Below are 8307 nucleotides of genomic sequence, written 5' to 3' on the forward strand. Positions count from 1 at the left end.
GTTCAGCAGATTGAATAGAAAACTGGAAGTCATCCTTACACTCTAACTCCAGCCCCCTCCTCAGCATCCTAACTAACGTTACTCTTTTTCGGATTCTTAAGACACTTTTCCTGAAAGTTTCAAGGCTACCAGCTGGGCTCTTAGCCCATGGTCTCACATGTTTAATACATCCTTTACTCTGATGCCAAAAGCCTGAAATGCCAATCCAGTTGGTCTCTTCCCTACTGAGAATCCTTCTGTGGTTCCCTTTTGTCCTCAGGATGAACTCCAGGTCCCTCAGTGTACCCACGTGGAGCTTGGCCCTTCTCTCTCCAGTTTCAACTCTCCTTTCTCACTTCAGGTACCCTGGCTCCAGAAAGGCCAAGCTTTTTTCTTTCCTCCCCTCTACAAGGGCAAACTTCTGAGTCTTTTCACAAGTTGTTTCCTTTTCTTGGAGGATCTTGCTTGTCTTCTTTACCAGATCGACTTCTACTCATACTGCAAAACCAAGCTCAGAGGCCCTTTCCTCCCGGAAACCAAGGCTGGAAAAGATGCCTTTCGTTTACATTTCTACAGCATCGATATTAAACCTAAACAAGTGTTTGTCTACACTATTGCAATTATTGGTCTTACTTGTGTCCTCCATTTATCTAGGAGTTCCTGGATTCCTAATACATGGATGATGTCTGGACCAAGAAAGTGCTTAATCATGTTCTACTGAATGAATGTAGGAGGAATTGCAACAAGTAGAGCTATTTAGCCTCTCTGCTACACAGCAGCTTGCATAACGCAGCCAACTTGGTCCACCCTTGTGGGTAGCTGGAGGTCAGAAGGAAGGAATGTCTGTGCTTGATTTTCTGTACAACGAGGGGTCACATTCAAGCCCACAGATGCTGCAAAAAAGCAGGAGCAGTTGTTCGTCATTATAACTGGGAAAGTCCACATGCTTTCTTGTGGCTTTTCTTTGTAATATAGGTTCTTGGATTAGTTTTAAGAGGAAAATAATAAGCCCTTTAAGCTGTTTAACCTTTCTCTCTTGCTAGCCAGCATTTCTTTCTCTTTGCTTCATGGTCAGGATTTCAGGCCAAAATCTTTCTGCTCTCCCCACTCAAGGCAAACTGACAAAGCTGGAGCTTGGAGAACTAGCCTTGCACATAGGTGCCTTACTGAACCAAGGAACTTAGGTCCATGCACCTGCCAAATTTTAAGTCTCTTGGAATCTGCAGAGAACCACTTTACTCCTCAATCAGCTTCCCTCGTTGTTGTCCTGCTATGGATTTATTCTCATTTCAGGGAACTGCTGGTGATACGAGTAGAGGAAAGACAGTTATCACAAGATCTACCGTTTTAAAAAACCTACAATATGTGGGATGTTGCTGCTGAACATGTTACATATTAATTCACGAAAATAATTAGAACTTACCATGGGACAGAGACTGGGTATACATTAACTCGTGAAACAGGCATGGCTCCTGTCTTGCTGAAGCTCACTTTTAATTCTCCCAATCGCTTTATGAACTAAGAGATATTACTCATCCCTGACCTTTTGCAAATGAGAACACTGAGGTCTGGGGAGGTAAAGCAACTTGTTAAAATTCATACAGTCAGCTGAAATCAAAACTAAAATTAGAGTCTAGGACTTCTGACTTCTTTATGTGTGGTCTTTCTGTGACACAATTTTAATAAGTGGCACCTGTGTTCTCTCCATCTGACACTGGTGCAGACCTGTCTGGGCACATCATCCTGACTCAGACATGCCACATATACAGCAGAAGCAGCTGGTCACCGTAATCCAGAGTCTCACGTATGCTTCTGCCTGCTTTTGATCAACCTAAGTCTCTCACCTGACTGATGAACTCAGCTCTTGCCAGCCAACCAATGACTACGAAGACTTTGCCTGCCAACCCCAACTCTCCTCTCTTCACCTTCATCTTCCAGAGCCCAGACTTGGTGTTGCATAGGGTGACCCGATCAGCAAATTTCGGTCTTTTAGTCTTTTTTTTTTTTAACGTACTTACTTGTTGAATGAATGAATGGGCAGAGTTAAAGAGATGGAGTCCATCCTAAGGGTGCATGACACCATGAGAGCTGGGATTTGAGGGTTCATTAAAAATCTCTGGGATCCAAACTCCTCATCCACCAGCTGGTCTTAAGGGCCTGGAATTCTCAATGTTATGGTGTGTCTTTCAGCTAAAACAAGTCCCCAGTTTTGGCATTCTACCTTTGAGATTTTTCACAAGTCTCTATAACACTGTTCTCTTATGTTGTATACTTAGTGATTTTCTTTAAAGTGACTTTTTTTTTTTTTACATAAATCAATTCATTTTGAAAGGTAACATTTTATAACTGCTATAACTTTAAAACCAATAATACTTGCTAAAATACAATCAAAACAAACATTGTTTTTCAGTTTGAACTTAATGCAGCTGCCTGTCTGATGCTATGAACCCTGAGTTTACTCTCTCTTGTTGGAGGATAGAGAGAGAGAGAGAGAGAGAGAGAGAGACAGACAGACAGACAGACAGACAGAAAGAAGGGGGCTGAGATTGGCAAGTACTAAAGACTTCTCCTGATTGAATCTGAAAGATTAAAAATTGACTGAAAAAGAAATGCCTTTCTCTTCTAACAATTCATTGTTGTTTAATGTTCTGGTCTACTATAAAAATGAACCAGGGTATCACACCTTATACATTTATACTATGGGACAGTTAATGGAGTTACTCTCACTTATTAACACACTGTGGGGCTCAGTGGAGCAGACACCCTGACAACGAGGCCTCTGAGGACTGACACATTTTGCTGAGGGCAGGTAAGGTACAGCAGATGACCTGGGCAAGTGGCCTAGGCAGAGTTCAAGAGAAAGTGGACGGAAGGCCGAGTGTCCTTGGAGTTCTGGGGTCATGATAATAGGTGATAGGGAGTCCCCAAGAAAAAGATGGCTCACATCTGTTCTGTCCAGCTGTGGCTCTGGAAACTCCCTAGGGAATTGGTGGAGAGAGAATTGACTGTTATCTCCTAGAAGAACTTGAAGAAAGAGAAGTCTTGTTGGAGGCCTTCTGGGTGGCAGGGCAGAGGTCCTCGTGTGAGCCTGGGGAAAGGCCCTGAGGTTGGAGGACTTCCTCTTATGAGGGCAGCAGCCCTTATGTGCTGCCCATTTCACAAAAGAGAAGAGAAACTTCTCAGAAAACCAAATGAGATGTGCTGAGGGTAGGGCAGAAGAGGCGATGAAAGGATACTGTAGGCAGTGAGTAGAGTAAGGGTCAGCATCCGGGGTAGGGAGAGGAGACACCAGCACTCATTGACAGGACCTCACTTTCCAGGCACAGAGGTGGGGATCTGATGAGCAGTGGCTCCTGTAAACCTCATAGTTTAATCATCTCTAGTTAACATGGAGGTAATAGAGACCCAGAGAGGCTAACCATTGATGGAGACTGCAAAGCTGAGAGAGGTAGAGCCAGGAGGCAAACCCTGATCTTCTGATTCCAAGCCGGGAGCGTAGACCAGCCTGGTTGCCCTCATGGCCTGGCATCCCTCTGGTGAATAAATGAAGCATGCAAAAGGCATGGCTGTGGCCTCGAACAATTTGAGTTCACAAGTCAACCCTATTCCCTAGACCTCCTGCTCTGCACACACTTTTATTCATCTACATCCATAATTCTGTGAAGTCACTCCTTTTCCCCTTTCAGGAGCATGGAAAGAAAGTGTAAGTGCTGCTCATATGCTTAAGCCACTTTGGCCTCCCTCTTATTCTCACAAGTGTAGAGCTCACTGGATCGCCAGCAATGGCTTCATCTACTCCCCTGTGTGGGGAGATGTCCCAAAGGATGGGGGCCCAGATGGATACAGGCTGGGAGAAAGGAGAAGAAAGTGTGGCTGGCCAGCTGCTGGGCAGCTCTACAATTTGGCTTGGAAAGAGGCTCCAGTGGTGTCCTGCCTCAGAGTTCAGAGTATAGGCCTGTTAATGGGGTTTAGTCTGTCTTTGGGGACAATCAACACAACTGGGACTTTCCTAACATCAGGATATGGGAGAAAATTCCAGACTCTCTCTTGAAGGCTCAGAGCATGAAAAGAATCTAGCCCTGTGGAAATGGGCCTGCAGGGAAGGTGGGAGGGGCACATTGGAAGAATCAGGCTCGGATGTCTGGCCCCAGCTTTTTTGGTAATGAGTGAGGAGTGGGATGCAGGACAGGGAGTATAGGAAGAGTTGTTGCAGCTGTCACCCTCAGTCACCAGCTCTGTGGGGATGATGGGTGTGTGGATAAGTGTGGCCCTAGTGTTACCTTCTTTGTCCCCTTGGCTTGCCTTATGTCCCCCTGCAGAGAGCCTAACAAAGGATGTTTGTAAGAAATGACCCAAGAAGAGAAAGTCCTATCACACTGGTCCCATGACCTTCCCAGGGAAATCCCCTCCCCATATTTCCTGTCTCTCCAGTGACAGCACGCAATGCACAGTGTGCAGAAGCTGGAGTCCAGGGGCCTCTGATCATAGAAACAGAGCATGTTCTTTACTAAGATAGGGCTGTAAGAATGTTGGCACCAGCTCCCAGGGCAGGGTGAATGGGTGAGTGAGTGAGTGTGTGTGTGTGTGTGTGTGTGAGAGAGAGAGAGAGAGAGAGAGAGAGAGAGAGAGAGAGAGAGAGAGAGAGAGATGACACATGGCTACAATCTTGAGCAGGGGGTCTCTGAATCTCGTTAGGAAACAGAGGGAATGAGCAAAAATGTAGAGGGCCTAGGAAGCAGGAGAACCACAGCCCCTGGGAGCCAGGCCAGCAGTCCCCAGGCCAGTGCAGAGGGGAGGGCACCATATAGTCATGACAGCCCTGCATAGGTAACTGAAAGGATTCTCGTTCCAAGGAGGGGGCAAGATGCCATTGTGAGGTCGTGTGCAGAGTCTGTCATCACCAGGCACACATGGGGTCTTTCCAAGTCAATGTTTCCCATCCTACATGGGGAGGGATAATGAGCTAGACTCAGACACCAGTACTTGGGAGGTGGCTAGGAGATGCAAAAGAGACATAAGGAAGGGAAGAAATGAGAATGATTTGCTTTTTTTTTTACTCCTCCTGATACTGCAAGAAATCCATTTTGCAGACCATGAAAGTGAAACTTGTTCAACAAGGGTATTTACTGGTGTTATTGTTCAAGTTTGCACAGATTCAGGGTCAGAATGTTGTTCTACACAAGCTGGAGTATCTGTCACAAGGCAGTTGTCACCTTTGTGTGTGTGTGTGTGTGTGTGTCTGTGTGTGTGTGTGTGTGTGTGTGTGTGTGTGTGTGTGTGTGTGGTGGAAGGGGAGAATAAGAGAGAAGATAAAACACATTCATTAATACCTGCCACCTGGGACGGGATGTTTATAGTGGCACAAAGGAAGAGCTGAGTTCCATGTGTTCTGAAGGGGGAAACTCATGTTTACTTGCAGGGATTAATACAGAGAGAGATTGTGCATGCTGGGGAAATATGCCCACTGCGGTAGGAAGGAAGGTCATGACATAGAACACACTAAAACACACTGGGAATCTCTCTCCTTCCCTAAACATGTCTCCAGACTGTCAGCACCTGAGAGGATCTGGGACATAGGCACAGCTACTCTCATGCTTCCCAGAGTACCTCCCAGTGCAGACCAGGACTTCTAAACATAGAACTGAATTGGACCACAGAGATCAGAGCTAAGGCTTTCAGATGAGAGAGTTGACCCAAAAGGTATCTAATTTGCTTGTGTTCACTTGGTCGCATTTCAATTCAATATTGGTTTAGTGAGTCTCTACACAATATTTGTCACTGTGTTGGGCTCTGGAAGAAGGTGAAATATTAGCTAAGGGATAAAAAGAAAAAAGAACAAGTTGAGATGTGGAGGGTTTTGGATGAAAAGAAGAGAAGACAGTGGGACTCAACTTTACTGAGCTATGTCATATTAGGTGTTGGCATTTTATATGGGGCTTTTCATTTTATGCTTGTGATACTTATACTAAGTGTGTACTATTATTGTTTTCATTTTTGCAGGTGAGAAATCTGGTGTTCAATGAAATTAGATGACTTACCTGAGGGGAAAAGACTAACAGTAACATTTTTGAGGTGTGATCATGAGATTGCTTGAATGTGAAGCTATAGTTCTCCTCCCTTCTACCACACTTCCCCTCAAGACATACTACAGACTCACCCCTTAACCACAGCATCCTATGCAGCCCAATTGTCAATTCCATTTTAATGACAGGTACCTCAAAACCATAGAAGCATCAATAATAATGCTTTCAATTTATTCAATATTGGAGACTGAGGCATGAACAGTGTAAGAAATTAGATTCTATCATTGGGAACAAAGGCTGGAAAAGCAAGTGCCTCATGCTTTGGTTGTTACCACCCGCCTCAGAAATGCGATTTCAGTTGGAATCCTAGATTTTTTTTTTCTTCTTCTTCTTCTTTTTCAAAGCACACATGTATTTATTCACTTCTCCATTTCTTCCGCATTGCTGAGTATGGCTTGGTTTACTTAGTTCCAGATGCCTGTCACTACTTAAAATAATCAGGTCACAGGAGTAAGTTTAATGTCACACCAGATCATAGAGTCTGTAAGGCATAACCTTTTTTTGCACTGATGATTCATGCATTTAGCTAAAAGTTGGAGGTTGGGCCATCTACATACATGTAGTTTAGTTACTATCTTGGAGATAGTTCTTTATGATTAAATTGGGTCTCATATTGTATGTGGAAAATCAAGCAGTTGACATTTACTTCATCATTCATTCACTCATTTTTTAAAAATTTATTTTAATTAGTTTCAAGTATACAGTACATTGATTAGACATCTATATATTTTGTAAAACGATCCCCCCAGTTGCTCCCTCCCTCCTCTGACCCTCCGCCTAGCCGAAGTATTAATGTAACTGCATTCCCTATGCTGTGCTCCCCATCCCTGTGACAATCCATCAGCTACTAATTTGTACTTCTTTAACCCTTCACCCCATTTTCCCAGCTCCTCAAACTCCCTTCCCCTCTGTCCGTCACCACATTGTTTACTATATTTGTAGTCTATTTTTGATTAGTTTGTTCTTTTTATTCCTTAGATTCCACATATAAGTGAAATCATATAGTAGTTTTCTTTCTCTGTCTGACTTAAATATCTTCTAAGTCCATTAACGCAATATCTTTTTCCATCCTCTTCCTTTTAGTCTGTGTGTGTCTTTTAATCTGAAGTGAGTCTCTTGTAGGCAGCATCTGTAATGGTCTCGTTTTCTTATCCTTTCAGCCACTCTATCTTTTGGTTGAAGCACTTAATTCTTTTCCATTGAAGGTACTTATTGATAGGAATGTAGTTGTTACCACTCTTTATTCCCGTTTTTGATACATGTTTTTTTTCTTAAGGAAGTCCCTCCTACATTTCCTGTAATACTGGCTTGGTGGTGATAAATTCCTTTAGCTTATTTTTATGTGGGAAGCTCTTTGTCTATCCTTCAAGTCTAAATGATAGCTTTGCTGGATAAATTATTTTTGGTTGTATATCCTGGGTCTTCATCCTGTCGAATATTTTTTTTTGCCAAGCTCTTCTGTCCTGCATAGTTTCTTTTGAGAAATCAGCTGCTAGTCTCATGGGTAGTATTTTCTGTTTTTCTCTTGCTGATTTTAATATTCTTCTTTCGTATTTAACCTTTGGCATTTTAATTATGATGCGTCTTGGTGTGGGCCTCTTTGGATCCCTGGTTTTTGGGATTCTCTGAGCTTCCTAGGGTTTTATGTCTATTTCCTTAACCAGGTTAGGGAAGTTTTCCATCATTATTTCTTCAAACAGCTGTTCAACATCTTGATTTTCTTCAGGTACGCCAATCAGATGGATATTTGGACCCTTAATAGTGTCCCGTATGTTTCTTAAATTATTTTTATAGTCTTTACATCTTTTTTCTTGAAATTCTGATTGAGTGTCCTTGGCTTTCCTGTCCTCTAGATAGAGCATTTGATCCTTTTCTTTATTCATTTTGTTTATCCCTTTGTTTATTCGATTTAAGATACTTCTCATCTCAGATGTGTTCTTCATTTCAAATGGTTCCCTTTTATAATTTCCATTTTTATGTTTTTTATCTCTTTGTTGAAGTTTTCATTGAATTTATCTACACTTCTCAAAAGTTCATTGAGCATCTTCACAACCAGTGTTTTGAACTCTGCATATGTTAGATTATTTGACTCCATTACATCTGGATCTCTGTTCTGTTCTGTCATATGGTTTCTGCTTCTTTGTCTTCCCATTTTGGCTGTGTTTCCGTGTCTGTTTCAATGTATTAAGCAAAGTTCCTAAGTCTCCCGGTCTTATTAGTGTGGATTTGTGAGGTAGGTGTCCAG

At 42.8% G+C, this 8307-nt stretch overlaps 1 long non-coding RNA gene across 1 annotated transcript in view; it reads left to right on the forward strand.

The window, feature by feature from the left end:
- LOC112473188 overlaps positions 1-8307 on the forward strand; it is a 31315-nt gene that overhangs the window by 13989 nt on the left and 9019 nt on the right. The window lies entirely within an intron of this gene.

Source organism: Pteropus alecto, unplaced genomic scaffold, assembly GCF_000325575.1.
Source record: "Pteropus alecto unplaced genomic scaffold, ASM32557v1 scaffold98, whole genome shotgun sequence".
Taxonomy (NCBI): domain Eukaryota; kingdom Metazoa; phylum Chordata; class Mammalia; order Chiroptera; family Pteropodidae; genus Pteropus; species Pteropus alecto.